This window comes from Protopterus annectens, chromosome 10.part0, assembly GCF_019279795.1.
Source record: "Protopterus annectens isolate FY-2018-M chromosome 10.part0, PAN1.0, whole genome shotgun sequence".
Classification (NCBI taxonomy): Eukaryota; Metazoa; Chordata; order Ceratodontiformes; family Protopteridae; genus Protopterus; species Protopterus annectens.
Window position 1 is genome coordinate 478802150 of NC_056744.1, and position 22664 is coordinate 478824813.

The following is a 22664-nucleotide window of genomic DNA, read 5'->3' on the forward strand; positions in this document are numbered from 1 at the left end:
ACATTTGTACAGCAGCTACTTGGTCGAATGCTCGTACCTTTATTACTCCTTATAAACTAGATTTGACTTCTAGCAGCAGAGATGCTTTTGATTTGGTAGCTATCCTGAGTATCCTTCCATGAGGGCCACCCAAAATTCATGTAGCCAGGGACTCTGTCCCATACACCGAGGAAGAACGAGAAGGACAACATCAGATATAAAGTTATGTACTCATTGTAACTATGCATCTGTGTTGTCCACTTTCTTTCTTTCTCAACTCTCCACTCTCTTTCCCCCTTCCAGTCATCTTCTGGATTGATCTTATGGATATTTTGGAAACTTTAGTTCCAAGTTTGAGCCCTGGCTTACTGTTATTTCCTTTTCCTTCTCTATCTCAGGATCTATAAGACAGCAAACTCAATCTGAGGTATTGTAGGATGGGTGGGGCATTATGAATAGAGGGAGTAGCTTGAGAGTTGGATCTGTAAGTCTGTGATATCCGGCCAAGTCAGGTCTAAATCACGGTATCAAAAAGTGATTTAATCGAATGGCACTTTACATCGAACTCCTGTTCATTGAGGTGCTTATAGTGAGTTCGTGGTACAATGACGATAGGATAATTTGCCCTTTCCTCACTGTAGTGTGATCTCGGAGTTGGTATATATAATTAGCAGGGGGTGTGGGGGGGACAGCCCCCCACAAGAGTGACTTCAATAAATGACATTTTTTATGTTAATGCCGTTTGATTACATCATTTTTCAGTTTCATAATATAGACCCGCCAAGTTGGGTCTGAGGTCTGATCAGTAACCCATACATTGAGGAGGAATGAAAATAGACAACACAGTTGCATAGTTATGGTGAGTACATAACTTTAATTTATTCTAACCCTGTCAGTAAAACTTTCTGTAAACTGGATAACTCTGCATTACCTACGCCCTTTCTCCAAATTCACTGAATTACACCTTGTGCCACAAAGATAGGTAGATGAGAGGTAGATTTTCATCATGCACTATCGTCTGTAGTACTGATTGCAGTGCAATGACAACTTTATTTGCAGTACTGAAGACAGCCCAGATTAATTTGTTTGAGTTTTTGCTTTCAGGTATGAACCTTCATTGCATACAGCCAAATGGCGGGCAAATGCAGAAGCCAACAAGAAAAGTTTATAAATAAAAATAAAACAATTATAGGGTATATGCAGCAAAGAGTACAACACTTATGGCATTATTATGACACATTCATCCTTGTAACATCTGCTTGACATGTCATAACTTGCATTTCTGTTACACATCATCAGGCCTTCAGGTAATGTCAGTTATTGAGAATGAGGAAACAGAGCAGATGACATTAGTTCATTTTTGGCACAGAACATACAAGTAATAATGACATACCTTTAAAGGGAATGTATTTCTGTCAGTTTTACTTTTTGGGAAATGTGGATAGGTAATCCAGCATTTTATACATATTTCCACATTCCTCATCTTACTGATTCTCTGTTATCACACTTTACAAACTGCCATATTTTATATAATGCATATTAAATGTTAATAATAATAAGAATAGTTGATTTTTCAACAACAAAGCATTTGTAACAGCAATTCACAGGGATTATAGAGAACATAGTTAGCATTTATCACACAGACTTAGGCCGTTCAATTTATATACAAAAATGTTTGTCAGTTCCATACCTCTCAACTGTCTAGATTTTTGCAGAATGTCCAGATTTTTGTCTCAAATTTTTGGTCTGTTCATTGTAAAATTGTTGTTTTCTGGCAAATCACCAATGATTGAACTCACTAAATAATGACATACATTTGAGTTTTCAGATTTCATATCCTTTATAAAATGAATGCTAACACAAATCATATTATTCTAGAAATGTATAAGTTTATAAGAACAATATTTAAAATCTGTCTCTGTTTTTGGGTCTTTGTCCCCCCATTATTTTAAGCTTTGTCCAGATTTCATGTGCTAACAGTTTGAGAAGTATGGTCAGTATTCAGTCTGACACCATAAGTAAAAGTATTTGTAGTCTAGATGTGCATCCAACATTATCTTGTCTGTTGCTCCCAACTCAGAGTATTTACAACTTGTACCACAGAACCAGGTGGCTGACAGATACATTTTCTTCACTCAGTGCTGTCCAGAGTTTTGATATCAGCATAATGGTGCCAGTCTCATTTGTTCTACTGATGGTATTCCAAATTAAAATTTGATTTTTGCCTTGGGAAGTGAACCATAGCTCACTGTTAGTGACATTTGCCAGTCAGCAGTGTGCAATGCAAATCGGCATGCAAAAAAAGATGAAGGAATAAAATTAAAGGATTGAAAACTGTATCTTTGTGATGTTTTCTCAACTTTGTTGCCTTATAATATTAAAATATTAAACATCACTACTTTTACACAAACGGCACTCTCTCCAGATTTGAACCTTGAAACCATGGCATTAACATGACATTTTTGAGATTATTTTCACTGTTTACTACATACACAGACATAGTATAAAGAAGAGAAATTAGTTTACATATATTGAAAGTATGGAATTGTTTCACTTTACATTAAGTGTCCAAGATACAATATCTTCTTACAGTTAACCTCTGTAATTTATCGGTAGTTATGCAGATGAATGGAATATTTGCAACAGTTAAGCTAATAATTCCTGTCAGGATAGTAATAAATGTTTGCAATACTGTTTGCAATATGTTTGCAATACTATTCTCTTCCCTTTCTTTTGTTGTCAGTATTTTCTTTTTCAGGCTTTTCTAACATGAATGTAATGTCACTTCAATTTATTTTGAAAATATGTTTTTGTGTATTTAACTGCTATGTACTTTAAATTGCACACAATTATTTACTCAGAAGTACAGTCAGGTCATAACTATTCATTAATACAGTTGTTATAAAAGTTATCTCCTAAGTCATTTAATGCAATCCCCCTAACATTTTGGTAACTCTGTTCTCCCTGACACCCCCTCAGTAAGTGTACATCAAAGTAGCAGCAGTGTGAAGTAATTATTCCTGCAGTAATACTAATCATTCAAACTCGCAAGCCCTTAGGAAGCAGTACTTCTCAGTGCTTATTCTTGTACTGCTTGGTCATGTGCACAGAATTGTGGAGGTCCTCAAACCATGTTTACCTGCCCGAAACTTTGTGCAAATTACAAAGCAGAGGCAGCCAGAAAACACTAAACCCAGTGTAAATCCATCAGAAGCAATATGTAAAAAACAAATAAAACACTGGAACCAAGGCAAAGCTTTGCAAAATTCCCAGAGTTTAATCAATCGCCTGCGTAAGTATGCATTTCTTTTAACAGTTTTTTTATATAACATAGTCTCAATAACAGACATTCCATTTTTAAAAATAGTAACATCTAAAAAGTCTATCCTATCTAAAGAAAGACACTTTTTATATTTCGAAAAGCGTAAAGAATTAGAAATATAATTATAAAACATGTCAACAGTATCTACATTTCCACGCCATATAACAAAAAGGTCATCCACAAAACACTGATGGAAGGCAATATTATACAAAAATGGATTTTCAGATGACAATACAGATTGACGTTCCTATACATATGCGTATATTTGCATAAATATTGGTGATGGGGGTACCCATCACCACTATGAACTTGTTTAAATAACTGTTGTTGACAAGCAATAATAATTGATATAAGGTATTCATATAAGTCTGCATATATTCAGTAAAGTCAAGCAAAAATTCCTTAACAGATTGAACACCAACATTATTAGGTATTAGTGAACAAAGAATCAACATCTAATGTCACAAAGTAACAAACATTCAAATCATTAACTTGTGACCAATCATATAGTTGATGTAAAAAATGTGTAATGTCTTTAATAATTGTACCAGTTCTGTTAAAACCTATTCTATGTTGTGATTAAAGGAGCTTGGATATGGGTTCGGTGACCCAGCCCTTAGCTGAGACTATTGGTATCTGTGGGGCAACCATCAATTTATGCTGTTTAGGATTCCATAAATAAAAGAAGTTGTGGGGGACATAACGAGTAAATATTCTAATAATTCTGTACTTATTTTCTCCGGAGCATGAATCTCATATAAAGATTTCAAGACACCATTAACAATTATATTATATTCACTTTTAGTAATCTTTACATAATCATCATTATTCAGCATCTGCTCCATTGTATTTATGTAAAAAAGATGTAGCCAACACTACTACTCCCCCACCCTTATTGGCATTCTTAATTACAGTATCACGGTTGTTAATAAGAGATGTAATGGCAAGATGTTCTCTACGTGTAAGATTGTAAAACTGCTCACTTTCTGTTTTTTATACACTTCAGAGATATCTCTATTTCACTGCTCACTCAAAAACTTGTATAGTATTATAATTTATTTATTTATTTTGTTTACTGGGTAATGTCCGACTTGGCATGATGCCCATTTTCAGCAGAGGCCTGGGGAGAAAAGCTCCATACATACAAATAGACAGTATTAAACAATCAACTTGAACACGTATTAATCAACAATGTACAAAGCAAGTCAGTAAAGAAATTAGTTATATAACAATAATTAGCAAATAATTAACAAATAAATTAACAAATTTAACAAAAAATGGCACAGTTACTGATAAAAACTGTCCGCATGAGTTAATAGTGGGAACAGTGTGATACAGTAATTGCAAGATAGAGAAATACAGTCTAAATAACAGTTAAAGACAAAACAGTATATGTGTATACATTGGTAACTGAAACTGAGTCTAGAACCAAGATAACCTTCAGCAGTTAATAGTTGTAGCTGCGAGAATGAGCTAGTTTAGGGTAATGTAAGAGAGTAGTAGGTAGCTTAACCAGGAGTATGGCAGGAGTAGAGCCAGTGTTTTGCTAGATATTCCTTAAGGGGGTTTTTAAACTCATGAATGTTGGGGTTTTTAGCCATAGGTTGAGGAAGAGTGTTCCACAGTTTAGCAATTTTAAGGGAAAAAAGGGCAGTGCCCTGTGTGTTCTGGGCTTGAGTAATCTTTAACAATAGTTTGTTTGAGGATCTTAGAGCTCTACGATTGCTGTTGGGTTGGACTAGATTGGTGAGTGCTGGGCAGTTGTTAGGTTTGTGAATTATATTGTGGGCTATGGACAGTTGGTTAAATGTTAGAAGGTTTGGTAGTTCTAACCATTTAAGTTGGGAGAGTACAGAGCAGTGGTGGGTTCTGTAAGAGTGGCCTGTAGAAAACTTGACGATTTTGTTGTAGCATGATTCCAGATTATTTAGGTCAGATTTATGAATGTTTGTAAATACTAGGGAGCCATAGAGGAGGGTGGAGAGTAGATGTGTATGGGCAATGGCTAGTCTGGATTGTCTGTAAGGTAAGGTTTAATTTCGTAAAGGGTGCCAAGTTTGGAGTGGACTTTTTTGATGGTGAGGGAGATGTGGGTGTCAAACCTTAGGTTATCATCGATTGTGACACCTATATGGAATGAATAAACTAGATCGCTTAGGTACATCAAAAGTAGTTTTACTATTTGTCCCAAACAATGTCTTAACATTATAATGTTCTAACAAAATATTTAAATTCCAACAGTGTCTTGGAAATGTCGGCAGAATGTGCAGGTACAAAATTTAAGCCTTTACTAAGTACAGATAACTCATCAGCAGTTAAAACACAAGAAGAGATATTAAATACCAAATTATTTAAGTCCTTGTTTGACTACATTAATATCAACAATTGTAGGAGACTGTTTGGAATAATTAGAAATAGTAACTGCATTAGCACCAGTCTTTTTTCAAATGCAGTTATACTGGTTGAAATTAAGAAGAGGAAACTGAGAAGAGACATTGATTTTCCTAAGCAATCTAGTTTATTTGTTTCATATAATCATAATATTATACAAGTTTTTGAGTGAGCAGTGGAATGAGATATCTTTGAATTATATAAGAAATGGAAAGTGAGCAGCTCCAAAGAGTAGGTGAAGTTCAGTAATGTCCTAGCCAAATTTCCCATAATAGTAGTATAAATACCATCTTTGGTCTCCCCTGAAAAGAAGCTGCAGGCCTAGTGGGACTAACCAAGTCAACAAGGGATGAATATATATATATATATATATATATATATATATATATATATATATATATATATATAAAATATTCAGTTATTCCTAATGAAGACAGTATTAATGCACTGAAAATTGGTTAACAGAAATAGCAGGGATGTCAGAATGAAAGAACTACCTAATAAATACATTATTGGAACTAGTGTTGGAAAACAATTTCTCTGTGTTTGACACAGAGCTCTAGAGGCAGCTGACTGAGACTGCCATGAATTGCACCCAGTTATGATAACCTAGTAATGGCAGAATGAAAGAATAGAGTGGTGCTGAATTCTGAATAGAGCACACATATGTATTTTTACTGCCGTTACGTTGACAAAGGAAGTGAAAAGATGCTTAAATGAGTTGCCTACCTCTTAAAATTTAAAAATAATTTCTGTAAGAAAAGTACACATTTTTTAGACTTGTAGCCAGCAATGTTGTGGAAAGCAAAATGTTAAGATCAAGAATTTCGAGGAAGAAAGTTGCTACTAACTGATTTTTTGAAAAAAAATATGTGCATATCTGTGCTGGCTGTAGTAAAATATTGTAAAAAGGACACTAGTAAGGGCATCCAGGCTGACTAAAAATACAAGAAGTTTATGTTGGTTAATAATAAATATAAATCCATTTCTTTAAAAAAGTGACACCTAGAAGATATATCTGACACAACAATAACAGAAGTTGAAGAAAATATAAATGACAATTTGTAAACTGTTAACAGAAGCTGAAGAGGATATAGTAGTTAACACAAGGAAGATGATTTTAGATTATTTGATAGACAATATAGGAATTAGGAATATTATTTGCAATAACTGGAAGATACTTAAACAGTTCCTCAATTATCGGAGTTAGTAGGGAGAAGCTCATGGGGTCTCTTACAAACAAGGTAATTGTTAGGAAATAGGAACAGTATTAGGAAAGCAATCATGGTGCTTAGTGGTATACACCTTTAAGTAGGCATTCTTAACATTCTTGTCGCCCTTTAAAAGCACTTAATAGTGTTCACCTTCCAAAATGAGCAGGGCTAAACATAACCCCGGTGTAAATGTGTGTCTACCCTTCAGTCACCAAGATTAGCCATAAAGGTAGTCAAAGTAGTACTTGTAATGTTATTTAATTTTGTTTTTGTTTTTAATAAACTTTTAGCTCAACAGCTTGTTAGTAAAAAGTGTGATATATTTTCATTCTTTATACTATTAAGTGTTTTAATGTGATTAGAATGTTTTTACCTGGACAATGAAAAAGTGGGACTATGTAAGTTAGTATGTTGAAGTTCAAGGATGGATGAAAGTGTTTACTCATTTCAGCTGAGGGCTACTTCATTTTATTTTATAGGGCTAAGTACTTGGCTAGTGCATTTCAAGAAAGTCATGGATTTTATTTATGTATTATAAGTCTAAGTTGGATGAAACCATTTAATTTTGCTAAACTTATGAGAAAAAGATCCATTATGTATGTGCTGTGCACAGGAGAATTCTATCTGGTGGAGTGCTGTGCTACATTTTTTGGTTACTCAGGATAGTAATCAATAGGGGAGAAGTAGTTTTAAGTTTCTTTTGGGAGCCAAAGAGCATTGTGATAGTTTTATTGATCTTAAACATAAGTTTCATTTTGGTAATCCAAATAAGGACAGATGTGATGCCTTTTTAATGGGCAGAGGAGGAGAATGGTACACTTCTGTAGAGGATGACGTTGTCTACATAAAGTGTTATTTCACCTGAAGGGATAGAAGTGAAAATGCCACTGATAAAAAAAGAGAATAAGATAGGCCCAATAATGGACTCCCGGGTGACTCCAGCAGGAATGAGCCAGTCAGTTTATAGTGCATCATCTTGGACTATAAAGGTTTTGTTAGTGAGTTATTCATAAAGCAGAATATTGTGTTATCTCCAAAGTCTCAAGAGCATCTTAATTTGTGAAGAATAATGACAGGTTTCATACCTTTCAATCTCTTGGCATGAAATCTGGACAAAGCCTAAAATAATGGGGGGGGGGCAGTCAACAGCCCAAAAATAGGGAACTGCTGATTGAGGGCTCAGTGTCTGTTATTCTAAAAGTGTATTAATTCTAGTTTAAGCACTTGGGCTTCAGGCCAGTTATTTTACATTAAAAGGGTTCATGGTCTGCACTCTTATGGGAGGAGAGGCTGGACTCTGCCCTTATGAGCTGGGAATTTCTGGTTAAAGGCTTATAGTGCCTGCATATTTGAACTGCTTCTTACTGAAATTGGTACACCTTGTTTGCTGTAGCATAGACTAGATCCAGGCCTGCTGAATCTAGCTTTGTTTGTATAACTTGAGCACTAATCCAGGCATTCTTTAAAGTATTCAATTGTATTTATTACTGCTTGGTAGTAACTTGGTTAAAGTGTAGCTATCATTCTAAGTCTTTTGGATTAAGCACTTGGGCTTCAGACCAGTTGTTTTACATTAGGAAGGTTTGTGGCCTGCACTGTGGTGGCAGGACAGGTAGCTTACATCCTTCTAAGTTGTGAACTGCTGATTGAGGGCTCAGTGTCTGTTATTCTAAAAGTGTATTAGTTCTGGTTTAAGCACTAGAACTACAGGCCAGTTATTTTACATTAAAAGGGTTCATGGTCTGCACTCTTGTGGGAGGAGAGGCTGGACTCTGCCCTTCTGAGCTGGGAATTTCTGGTTAAAGGCTTATAGTGCCTGCATATTTGAACTGCTTCTTACTGAAATTGGTACACCTTGTTTGTTGTAGCATAGACTAGATCCAGGCCTGCTGAATCTAGCTTTATTTGTATGCTTGTTGTTTGTTTGCTTATTTCCCTGAAACTCTAATTCCACCTAAAACGTGGCTTTTCAGTGCTTCTGTGGATCCCTAGTGATATCTGCATTGCTTACTGTACTTATTTCCTTGTTTCACTTGAAAGAAAGTTACTGTTTGTCGTTTTTGCATTTAAGTTACCTGTAATACATTGCATTTAAGATACCTGGCACTTGCTCACTAAAGCAATTATATAAGTCAGCACTAAAATATTAAAAGCACTACACCCTCACAAACTCCCCTTGAGTACCTCGTTCCCCATTGGCCCTTTTTTTCAATTATAAAGGAATTCCCAATACTATTCTAGCATGTCCAAAGGTCAGTTGTCAATCTCCTCTCCGGTCCAGCTGGTGAATCTGGGAATCTTGAGGCAATGTTACAACTGCCTCATGTACACAGACAACCCTCTCCTCCTCCTAACAAATTCCAACACATGTGAGAGATGCAACCATATAGCCATACTGGAAGCTAAGCTCTCTCAACTCAGTACTGGCGAAACCAGTCAGGAGGAGAAGGAAACCACACTCACTACAATTCCAGTCTCACATAGACCTACCACGACAGCAAACCAAACACATAAACACAAAAAAACATACTCTGAGGCTGTAAATAAAAATCTGCCTAAGCAGCAGAGACCTCCAAAGCAGACACCCAAGCAACCGCTACCCCAAAACAAAACACGTGCAACACATAGCTCACAAAGCCAGTGTGCCGAACAGTCACAACCCTTAAGGCTAAACAACACACCTGATACACTTGTAATAGGTGACTCTATCATCAGGCACACTGACGTCACACTCACCAGGCTGAACAAGGAGAAGGTCACGGTGAGCTGCCTGTCGGGCGCTAGGATCCGCCACATAACACAAGCACTCAGGTCACTCCAAGGCAAGTACAAATATGACCCAGTCATTGTCCATGCTGGTGTGAATGACCTGAGACGTACCTCCCTGGACTACATGAAAAGAGACCTAGAGGAGCTCTCTGAGCATGTAGCCCAGGCCGGTATGACCCTGACCTTGAGTAGCATCTTACCCTCACCAAGAATGATGCCACACTATGAATACAAGATGATCAATTTCAGCAATTGGCTTAAGTATTGGTGTCATTCAAAGGGGATCCAATGCCTATCAGCCTGGGATGAAATGCTCGACAAGCCACGATGCTTCGCTAGGGACAGCTTGCACCTGTCACCCCTGGGCTTTTGGATATTGGCAAAGGCTCTTGCTACCCCCATAGTGCCTTTTTTAGGCAAGGCTCAAAAGACAAACCCACCTCCATAGGTATCACAAGGGATAAGAAACTAAGAGTAATGCTACTCAATGCCAGAAGTCTAAACCTCAAGATGCACGCACTCGAAACTCTCCTTAGCATGGAGAACATCGATATCTGTGCAGTAACAGAAACCTGGTTCAAGGCTCCCGAGAGCACCCCAGCACTACCAGATTATACCTCATACCATGCTTTTCCCCAAAACTTGGACCGAACCACAAAGAAGGGGAGTATCAATATTCGTCAAAGATACCCACACCTCCTGGTTGGTGGCACAGCAAGCATCAGAGACTATCCATGTACAACTAACAGTGGGTAAAACTGCCTTCCAGTTTATAGCCTGCTACAGACCACCCTCCCAAACCCAGGAACCCCACTCGGCCTTCCTGAGAACACTGGAAAATATGAAGGTCTCTCCAAACACCATTATATTGGGTGACTTCAACTACCCAAACATAGACTGGGAGCATTACTCTAGCTCCAACACCCTAGCCCAAAGGTTCCTAGAATTTATAAACTCAAATGCTATGGAATAACTTGTTACCACTCCCACAAGAGGGGAAAACATACTGGACCTGATCATCACCAACATGGGGACTCTATGCTCCAGACCAGAAGTGTATCCCTCACTGGTAAGATCAGACCATAAACTAATCTCACTGTATATTCGCATCCCAACTCCACCCCCTGCCCTGAAAACCACAGTGAAAAACTTCTCTAAAACAAATTTTATGCTCCTCAAAACCGAGGTGGAATCCTTCATAGCCCCTGGGCCTGTGGAAAGTACGGCCCAGACTGCAGAATCCTTTATAAACGCATTCTATGAACACCTTCAGGAATGCATGGATCATGCAATCCCAAATAAAACCAAGACCCAGTCCTCCAAAGGCAGACATCCTGTCTGGTGGACCCCAGCCATAAACAAACTATACAATAGAAGGAGGAAGCTACTACATGATAGAGCAAAATCCCAAAAAGGGAAGGCATCTCTGATCAGTATTAGCAAAAAACTACGGGCACTCATAAAATTGTCTAAGGCCAGCTTCGAGAGAAAAATTGCACAGGACACTAAGGATAATCACAAGGCTTTCTTTAGTTATGTTAGGAACCTGGGTGGGAATTCCCAGATATGCTCAAAATTAGTCCAAAATGACAAAAAATACACAGAAGCCACAGACATTGCCAACATCCTAGCTGACAGGTTCAGCGCAAACCCCCCCCTCCCCACCAAAAGGGCAAATATCTATCCCAGCAGAGTGCTGCCCCCCTGACATCTCAGATGCTCAGGTAAGAGCTGCCCTCTCCAAAGCAAAAAACACAGCATCAATGGGACCAGACGGTGTCCTGGGCTGTGTCCTACATGAACTCCAAGAAGAGCTAAACCCAAACATAAACTACTGTTCAGTCTCAGCCTTACTACAGGATATGTACCCAAAGAGTGGCGTACAGCAGCAGTGGTCCCTCTCCACAAAGGTGGTGCCTCAACGGATCCTGGAAACTATCACCCCGTAAGCCTGACTGGCTTGTTCTGCAAAGCTATGGAAAGGATCATCACGGACCTCATAAATAAAGATATTGGGGACCTACAGACACTGGATCCTACCCAGTTTGGCTTTGTTAAGGGCAGATCCTGCCTCTTAAACCTGGTTGATTTCTTTGAAACAGTCACCAAAGCCATTGACGAGGGGAAGGTGGTCCACACAGCCTACCTGGACCTCGCAAAAGCCTTCGATACAATATTCCAGTCGGGCATCTCTTGTTCGGTATATATTTCTCGGAGGTACAGGGCAACACGGAAGGACTGTGGCTGACCAAGTTCGCAGATGACTGCAAACTGGGCACCATAATCGACTCTCCAGCCGACACAAGCATCCTCCAAAAGGGCCTCATAGAAACAGACAACTGGTGCCAGAGCCATGGCCTCAAGCTAAACGCCAAAAAGTGTATAGTCATCCCCTTTGGCAAAAGCAAAGTGCCCACAAATTACCACATAGGTGGTAATCCATTAAGTACAGAAGAAGTAATTAGGGACCTGGGGACCCAAGTTGATAGCAGTCTCTCATTTGACAACCACGTGGCCAAAGTGGTTAGAAAAACATTTTATATAGCCCACCTAATCATGAAGGGATTCACATCTAGATCAGGGGAGGTCATCGTGCCTCTTTACTCATCCCTCATCAGGCCCATAATTGAGTACAATGCCCTTTTGGGATGTACCTTACCAGACACCTGCAGCAACTGGAAAGACCCCAAAAGTACATCACCAAGAGGATCAAAGGGCTCAAACAGATGCCATATGCTGCCCGGTTAAAGAAACTCCAGCTCTTCTCAGTGGCATACCGCCTGCTCAGAGGTGATCTGTGCCTGATGTATAAAGCCATGTCCAACCCAGAATTAATGGACATGCTGCACCTCAGAAAATCCAAATCCCATCGAGCTACGCTCAAGAGACTTGAACCTCAGCACTGAAATAAATAGGACATGCTGGAGGGACAGATTCATAACCCAGAGGCTCCCTTCACTCTGGAATAAAATCCCAGTCCAGGTTAGGCAGAGTCACTCATTGACTCTCTTCAAGAGGAATCTTGATGAGTGGATGGGAGATCGTAGGTTTACCCCGGGTATCACTTCTGTGTCACTGTTAGACAGAGGCACAGCATACTAATCTCGAAAAAGGGCATAGCAAAATTAATTTAAAATGGGTGGCAAAAGCCAAACACACTCTGGCTAGGCATATAAATGCCCTAGGGCAGATAGCCTAGTATGATCCTATGAACCTATGAATCTATGTATGTTAAATACTGCTCTTATAAACTTAGAAAGTTGCTAGAAAAACAAAATTTGTGTTAGCTTGCATGTTTTCTAAAGGATATGAAGTCCGAAACTCATACGTATGCCATTATTTAGTTCATAGGTTCATAGATTAGTACCAGGATAACCTTTTTTGGGACATTTTAAGCCTAGCCAATTACCCCATATGAGAATCAAACCCTGCACCTTGTGTCTATAAGGTAAATAAATACCATAACCATTATGTCAACCTCCTTCCCATAATTTAATTATTTAGTGATAAAACACACATTTTCAAGGAACAGACCAAAAATATGAGGCAAAAATCTGGACAGCTGAGAGGTATGCATGATTTACACTTCCAAATGCTTTCCATGGATTAGTGAAGACTACCTCTGTTAGCTACCTGTTTTCTATACCTAAAAAGAAACTGCGTGTGACTGTATAAATTGTTAAGTTATTATAGCCTCCCATAAAGCCACATTGTGGATTTACAAGGAGACCATATCTGTTGAAGTAGAAATAAAATTGGTCATAAATGAGTTTTTCAAAAATCCTAGTAACTGGGCAGAATATAGAAATAGGACAGTAGTTATGTGGGTTAGAAGAGAGGAAGACTTATGAATGGGTATAATGAGAGAGTGTTTGAAGTGGGCTTTACCTGTGGTGAATGAGAGATTGAATTATCTGCACAAGACATTTGGAAGTTGGTTAGCACACATTTTTAGGAATAATGGGGGTATGCTGCTATGGTCTAGGTTGCAATTAGTGATGAATTTTCAAGGAATTTTCTGACAGATTTTCATGAGATTTCTCTGAAATAAAAGGAGATAGTCCAGCTGGAAGAAAGAGGAGGGTGTGGGTGAAGGGGGTTATGGAACGTGGGGAGTTGAACTGTCCTGTGTGTGTGTGTGGGGGGGGGAGTAGTTTACAGGAGATATTAAGGTAATTCAGGGTAGACAGATTATTAATGCTAGTATTGTTAGATGTAGTAGTTTTAAAGTTGGATATATTATTTTTGCCTCTTTAACCCCATTAATTTCTTATTAAAATAACTGAAGCAGTGGATAGTGGTTATGCAGTGCATACAGCATATCTAGACATGGATGAGGCCTTTGACACAATTCCCTTTGCAGGCATTATTGACAAATTTGTAAATCTGAATATAAATCATTATACTGTCAGTTTGGATAACTAACTGGTTGTTTTGACAAAATCCATGTGGTAAGAGTCACAGGTGCCACTTATGAAAGCAAAAGGTTACCAGTGGTGTATCACAGGGCTCAGTTTTGGGCTCTCTCTTGTTTGGTATTTATTTCTCAGACATTCAGGCCAGCACTCATGGCCTATGCTTAACTAAGTTTGCAGATGACTGTAAACTGGGTGCTGTTTTCCAATTTTCATCTGACTCACAATTATAGGTTCATACGTAGGTACTAGGCTATCTGCCCAAGGGCATTTATAAGCCTAGCCAGAGTGTGTCGGCTTTCACCACCCCATTGATTAATTAACTGATCCTCTGTCAAGCAGAGCCAATGAAGTGATCCCAGGGGTTGTATTTTCTGTTACCCATCCAATCGTCAAGGTTTCTCTTGAAGAGTGTTAGTGAGGGGCTCTGCCTAATGTAGTTTGAGATTTTGTTCCAGAGCATGGGGAGTCTCTGTGACAGGAATCTGTCCCTCCAGCATGTTCTATTTATTGTTGTGACAAGGTTTAGCTCACTAGAGCACGCGGCTCATAGTGACTTGGATTTCTTTAGGTGGAGCATGTCCATCAATTCTGAGTTGGACATGGCTTTGTAAGTCAGGCAGAGATCACCTCTGAGTAAGCGATATGCCACTGAGTACAGCCGGAGTTTTTTCAGTCAGGCTGCATAGGACATATGTTTGAGGTCAGTAATCCTCTTGGTGAGGTACTTTTGTGGTCTCTCCAGCTGTTGGACGTGTCTTGTGAGGTACATCCCAAATGGGGCATTGTACTCTATGATGGGTCTGATGAGTGATGAGTAGAGGGGCACTATAACCTCTTTATTTCTAGATGCAGACCCTTTAGTAATTAGATGGGCCATATAGAAGGATTTCCTAACTGCTGTGGCAATATGATTGTCAAAGGAGAAATTACTATCTACCTGGGTCCCAGATCTCTTATTACCTCTTCTGTATTAATGGGGTTGCCACCTATGTGGTAATTCGTGGGTGTTTTGTTTTTCCCAAATGGGATGACTATGCATTTTTTGGCATTTAGCTTGAGGCCATGACTTTGACACCAGGTGTCTGTCTTAGTAAGGCCCTTTTGGAGGATGTCTGTGTCAGCTGGAGAGTCAATTATGGCTCCCAGTTTGCAGTCATCGGCGAACTTGGTTAGTCATAGTCCTCCTGTGTTTGCCTGTACTTCTGAGAAGTATATGCCGAACAGTAGGTGTCCCAGGACTGAGCCTTGTGGGACACCACTTGTGACTGGTTTAGAGTCGGACCTGGAGCCCGCTATTCTTACTGTGTGAGTTCTGTCTGTAAGCCAGCTGGCAACCCATCTCATGACGTAGGGGTTTATGTTCAGGCTGATGGGTTTTTCTGTAATACCCGAGTGGGGAATGGTGTTGAAAGCCTTGGCGAGGTCAAGGTAGGCTGTGTGAACAACCTTTGCCTCATCTATGGCCTTGGTGACTGACTCGAAGAAGTCAACCAGGTTTAGTAGGCATGATCTGCCCTTAACAAAGCCGAACTGGGTCGGATGAAGGGTTTGGATGTTCCCAATGTCTTTGTTAATGAGTTCCATGATGATGCACTCTATAGCCTTGCAGACCAGGCTAGTCAGGCTTATGGGGTGATAGTTGCTAGGGTCAGTTTTGGCCCCTCCTTTGTGGAGTGAATAACCGTTGCTGTGCACCATTCTATGGGCACGTAGCCTGTGGAGAGGCTGAGGTTGAACAGCGTGTTTAGGTGGGGGGTTAGTTCATTCTGTAGCTCATGCAAGACACAGCCTGGGACACCATCTGGCCCCATTGACGCTGTGTTTTTGGCTTTTGAAAGGGCTGTTTTCACCTGTGCGGCTGTGATTTCTGGGACACTACACTTTTCCGGTATTGTGGGTTGAGGTTGAACAGTGCATTTAGGTGGGGGATTAGTTCATTCTTTAGCTCATGCAAGACACAGCCTGGGACACCATCTGGCCCCATTGACGCTGTGTTTTTGGCTTTTGAAAGGGCTATTTTTACCTGTGCGGCTGTGATTTCTGGGACACTACACTTTTCCGGTATTGTTGTGGGCCCTTTTGGGGGTGAGAAGGGGGTGAAGTTTGCACTGAATCTATCTGCCAGGATGTTGGCAATATCAGTAGGTTCAGTATATTTTGTGCTATTTTGCACTAGTTCAGTGCATATCTACGAGTTGCTACTTAGATTCTTAACATAATTAAAGAAAGCTTTGTGGTTATCTTTTGAATCCTTGGCTATTTTTCTTTCGAAGTTAGCCTTGGATGATTTTATGAGGGACTTTAGTTTCTTACTGCTATTGATCAGGGGTGTCTTTCCTTCTTGGAATTTGCTTTTTTTCTGAACTAGTTTCCTCCTTCTGTTGTATAGCTTGTTTATGGCAGGGGTCCACCAGACTGGTTTCCTTCTTTTAGAGAAATGAGTCTTGGTTTTGCTAGGTATGGCATGATCCATGCATCCTTGTAGGTGCTCATAGAGCACATTTGTAAAGGTTTCTGCATCTTGGGCAGCGTTATCCTTTAGCGTGGGGGCTGTGAAACTTACAGTCTCTGTCTTAAGTAAGGCGAAGTTTGCTTTAGAAAATTTTTTTACTGTGGTTTCCTTAGTTGGGGGTGGTGGTGAGGTGTGGACATCCAGAGTGATTAGTTTATGGTCTGATCTAACCAGTGATGGGTTGACCTCCAGTGAGGAACACCTGTCGCCCATGTTTATGATGACCAGGTGCAGTATGTTTTCACCTCTGGCAAGGGAGTTTACCAGCTGATCCAGGGCATTTGAGTTGATGAATTCCAGGAAGCGCTGGACCTGGGAGTTTGTACTCGAGTAGTTTTCCCAGTTAATGGTAGGGTCATTGAAATCACCCAGTATCAGGGTGTTTGGTAGGACCTTCATGTTTTCCAGTGTCTCCAGAAAGGTGGAGTGGTGGTCCTGGGTCGTGGAGGGTGATCTGTAGCAGGCCACAATTTGCATTGCAAATTTGCCTGATGTTAGTTGCACAAGGATGATCTCAGAGGTATCATGCTGTGCCACTAACCTGGAGGTGTAGGTATCCTTGATGAATATGGATACACCCCCTCCTTTTGTGTTTCGGTCTGTGTTTTGTCGCCGAAATGTGTGGTACGAGTTGTAGCCCGGTAGTGCTGGGCTGCTCTCTGGAGCCTTGAACCAGGTTTCAGTTACTGCACAGATGTCGAAGTTCTCCATACTGAGGAGTGCTTTGAGCGTGTGCATTTTGAGATTTAAACTCCTGGTGTTGAGTAGCATAACCCTCAGTTTTTTGTTAATTGTGCTGTTTACAGAGGTAGGTTTGACTTTTGAGCCTTGCCTAAAAAAGGCACTATGGGAGCAGCAAGAGCCTTGGCCAGTATTTGAAAGCCTAGGGGTGACAGGTGCAAACCGTCTCTTGTGAAGCAATGCGGCTTATCGAGCATGTCATCCCAGGCTGACAGACACTGGATGACACCAGAAGCTTAGCCAATTGTTGAAATTGATCATTTTTTTCTTTGTACTGAGGTATTGCGGTGCAAAGACAATTGTTTCAAATGAAATGTAAAAAAGAAAAAAAAATAGCATAGCTTATTATGGTAAACTAAACAGTTTCACTTGCCATATAGGTGATGGACCCCTCACATCAGACACTGTTGTAAGGGATTTGGTTACACTTGTTGATACTTCCTTATAATTTAACCATCAAGTCTCCACAGTAGTAAGTAGTAGAAAGCCTGTTATCGGTTTCATCTATTTTCCAAAAGCATTTCTACTAGATCCAAAGAAGTCTTAATTCTCCTTTACTCATATTTTATTAGACCCATTACTAAATGGAATGCATCCTTTGTCTAGACATATCACACAGCATGAAAGACCTCAAAGATTTATAAGTAAAAAAGTCAGTGGCCTGAAAGATCTTGGTTATCAGGAGAGACTGTCAGCCTTTCTCTGCACTTAGTCTGTTACAGACTCATTCATGGAGATTTGTGTCTAGCCTTTTGAGCCACAAAGTAAGCAACCCTATTTGACCTCCTGTTCCTTTGCAGAACTAATGGTATCTCAAATACTTGGTTAAATAAACTAAACCTTAATCAACAGATAAATAATACATGTTAGCATAATAGATTCACATTTCAACTTATCCCTCATCTCTGGAACAAACTTCTACTACGTGACAAGCAGACTGTCACCTTTGCCACCTTCAGGGTAAACACAGATAACTGGATGGGCAGTCTCAAATTCTCCCCTGGTATGTAAGTAGGATATGCCTGAGATATGGTGAGGAATGCTGGTAATAAGTAAGTTAAGGAGGAATTGACTTCAACTATTTGGGTTAGGTCTGGATGGAGAGGTTATCATTTGGATGACATTAAAATGACAGAGAAAGGAACCAATATGAAAGGCCCTGCAGGAAAATTAATCAAAGTCAAAGTCTCCAAGTTGTTTTTTTTTGTTTCTGCTAATGTGTTTTTTAAAATGTTTGTAATATATTTTCAAAAATGTTAAGTGAGCAAGGAGGGATGGTGCAAACTGTTGCTGTCATCAAATAAACATGTGCACCAATGGTTATTGAAGAGAATACCTAATTAGGCTTATTGCCAGAGGTGTTAGTGGCTACCACAGTGGAGTAGAGATTGTGATTTCTTAGTAATATGCCTTCACCTGACCTTTGTCTGGGGTGGTTGTTCAGTAGTTACTGTTTATTAGAGTAGAAGGGAGAGTTAGGTGTTTGAGCCAGGTCTCACTTATAACAAGTATGCTTTGGGTCTCTATAGTTAACCAGTGTTCTAAGCAACCAGTTTTATTCATTATGCTTAGGGTATTAATGAGACATATCTAGAAACCTTTTGGTGGATGGACCTTCCTATATGTGGAAAGAAAACTTGAATTAGAAAGAGTCAGGGCCATGATAAGGAGGAAAGGAGCTTGAGGGCCCATGATGAGGGAGGTTGGTTGAACTGTGGGTAGGGATAATGGGAGAATTTTGATGGAGCCTGTGTCTATGAGAGAGGGACATGGTTTGTATTTATGTGAGTTGGAAGGATTTATGTAGAAATGTTGGTATTACCAAGAAAACACTACTTAGTAGCTGCAGTCAAGTTTATCATTTGACAAGATGTATGTCATAATGGGTAATGGGATTTAAATGAATAGAACATGGCAATATGGAGTGTACTGTGACATTCATGATGAAAGCTGTTCGTTCACTTTCTATAAAAACATTCCATCCAGTTACCTGGATTTTTTCCTGTACACCAAAATAGGAATGAGTGTCTACTGCTTATATGATATTTATAGAAAGCTAAGATACTGCCTGGAAAGGGAAAAAAAAGCAGAAGGATAAATATCATATTTCTATTGTCAAACAGACTTCACCTAGATGGCTAGCTTACCCTAGTTCTTCTTGTTATGACATATGTGATAGGAAGATTAAAAAGCAATTATAATTTACTCACCCGGGGTAGCACTAGGGTAGCAGCTATTTCAGCTGCCTTTTTCTTAAAAACACTTTGTTTCTTAAGTTGGGAAAAAAAATTCAAGCAGTGTCAAAACGGACTATTTCCAGCTGGTTGTCCTCAGCAATTGCCTTTTGTTATTTTAATCATGGTAAACCAGTTCCATGCAGCATAAAGACTGATTCTGGTAGAGCCTTGTATTCTTTATTGGTGTATTGAAAAGGGGTAGACTCTAGAAGTATTCCAGAAGCAGCTGCATGGTCTTCTGTGGATACCTTTGCAAGGCATTATAAAATGGATTATTTTTCTAGATCCATGACAGGCTTTGCTAGGGCCATTCTCCAGGGACACTTTGATCCATAGCCTATCTCCTCACATGTTGGATTGGCGTTGGTAATCAACCCATATAGTTTAAGGGCTACTGCTAAAGTGGGAATGATGAACACAGTACAGTTGTGTAAGTTGCACTTGCCCATAACAGTAGATGTTCATATTACTAATGCAGTAATTTCACCCACCATCCATTCACCAATCTTTTATATAGTTATTTGTTGGCATATACATTTTGTCATTACATGTTTTAGTGGTTCATAATGAGTATGCTGGCTTCTTAACTTCTGGGCAAGAAAGGCCTGGAGATTTTCCACTGACTGCTGATTTTCCTAGCACAAGGCTGCCCAAATAGCATTCATGGTAAAGGTATGGGAGGGAGCCAGAGCTTTGGGAAGCTGGCTAGTTGTTGTGTCTTGGGCAGGACTCAACCCATACAGCCTAAAGGCTACTGTAGCAGTGGGAATCTACTGTTATGGGTAAGTGCAAATTTACACAACTATACTTTCCTTAAAATAAATATTTTAATGCAGGCTTTGAAAGAGGCATCTTCTGGCAGTAGGCCTCAGATCCTGCCTGTTGTGTGACATACACACAAAACCATTTGCAGTAGAATGGAATTGCAGAGTATTCAGGCTTCTTTCTTTGGGAAAGACATTAATCCATTCAGCATTCTTCCCTGCTCAACTTCAGATTGTAGCAGACAGTAAAATATATTTTCTTTCAAACTTAGTCCACTTTAAAATTAATTTTGAAGAAGTTTAGTGTTAGTTTTACATGTCAAGAGAAGGAGGATTTGGCACTCAAAAGTAAATATTTTTGCATTATCAAAGCTCCAAGCTAATGACTAAGCAACGCATCTATTTTTTGCAAGGTCAGGTAATTATCTTAATTAGAACAAGTGTTATTATAATTTAAGTAATTAATATGTTACATCTGTTTTGCTTGGTAATATTTGTTGAAAAAGAATTCACCTTGATCATGCTGTGTCACATATATTAATGAGGTGTTCAGCCATCTAAAGGTATTGTTGCAGCTTTGGACAGTGCACATACTTTTACAGTACATTTGTATTCAGACATTCTTGACTCATTCATTTTGTGGTATGCAATTTATCTATTTTTTGATAAGGTGCCTGTTTCTCAAGATACACACACACACACACACACACACACACACACACACACACACACACACACACACACACACACACACACATACACACACATACCCTGGGTGACTTCGAGGATTTGGAGGATTACCAGTTCATATATGGCATGACTTTGAGGTGCTGGAGGAAACTGGATAATTCAGAAAAAAAAATACCTGGACACACAGAGGACATGCATATAGATCTCTTTTAGATACCTTTTGAAACAAAAAAGTACAGAACTGCGAATTTCCATAACTGAGATAGTTTGGAATTTTGAACAAGTATTTCTTTTTTTTCTTTTTTCTTTTGCAGAGGATCTTCTTGCATGGAAGCAAGTCTTCCACAGCTCCTGCTTTTCTATAATCTACCTGTGGGACACCACATACTGGGGAAAGGACAGCAACACTTGTTCAAAATTCCAAATTCACTAAGTGACTTACTCACAAAACCACTTACAGTGGAATGGAATTGCAGAGTATCAGGTTTTCTTTGGGAAAAACTTTAACCCATTCATCATTCTTCTCATTTACTTTTGAGTGCTAAATCCTCCTTCTCTCAACATGCAAGACTAACATGAAACTTCTTCAAAATTAATTTTAAAGTGGATTTAATGATTTCAAATGATTTGCTGTATAGCTACAAAACTGGGGAATTGTGTGCTGCGAGGCTGTAATGCTAACTGCTGCACCACAGTGCTTTTTTCATGCTTAGTCAGATTATATACCTCTAACTTTATAGATTGCACAGATTTATTTTGCAGTTTCATTAGCATAAAATATCAAGTAATTCCTATCATATTTAATATTTTAAAACAATCATGCTGTAACCCAGTACCAGTCCCTATAAAACCCGGGAAGGACATATTTTGTTGCTGTTTTTCATCAGAGACATTTTACTGCCTTGCTTATTTTAGATACAATTACTATGCAAACTGTTTTAGGGCTATTCAGAAAACAGCTGTAATACTCTTGTGAGAGAAGGTGGCATTGCTGCTGTTCTAGGCATTTAACCACTGCTGGGTTTGTAATAAGTTGTTTTCCAGCTGGCTACTAGCTTTTTTCTGTTTCTTTTAAGTTGTTTTGCATTGTGTGCTGTTTTCCTTTCATTTGACTGTGCTAGTCTGAGCTGCAAAACTGAGCTACTGCTACAACTAACTGCAAATTAATTTCTCCAGATAATACTTAATATCAGTCCCTACAAGACTAGTAGTACACATATTTTGTTGTCATTTTTCATCAGAGATACTGCCTTGCTAATTTTGGATACAGATTATTGCTCTTGGTGTTTTGTGCCATTCTGAACACTGCTGTAGTTTTATCTTTAGAGAGAAGATAATATATATATATATATATATATATATATATATATATATATATATTGTTTTAGGTATTTAACCACTACTTGCTCAGCAAATACCTACTTAAGTTGGAAGCTAGTGTCTCATCATACCATATTCACAGCACCAATAATATTATTAGTGCCCACATCTACCTTGCACCAGTGTGCCACTCACCTAAATAGAGGCCTTTGTATGCTGAGGTACTTAAGAAGTTTCTTCCAAGACTCACAACTCCCTGAAGTGAAAGCCTGACCCTCCAACTCCTCAACAACACAATGAAACTTCA

At 39.2% G+C, this 22664-nt stretch overlaps 1 protein-coding gene across 1 annotated transcript in view; it reads left to right on the forward strand.

Moving 5' to 3' along the window:
- Positions 1-22664, forward strand: part of CFAP57 (cilia and flagella associated protein 57) — a 1240893-nt gene that overhangs the window by 159524 nt on the left and 1058705 nt on the right. The window lies entirely within an intron of this gene.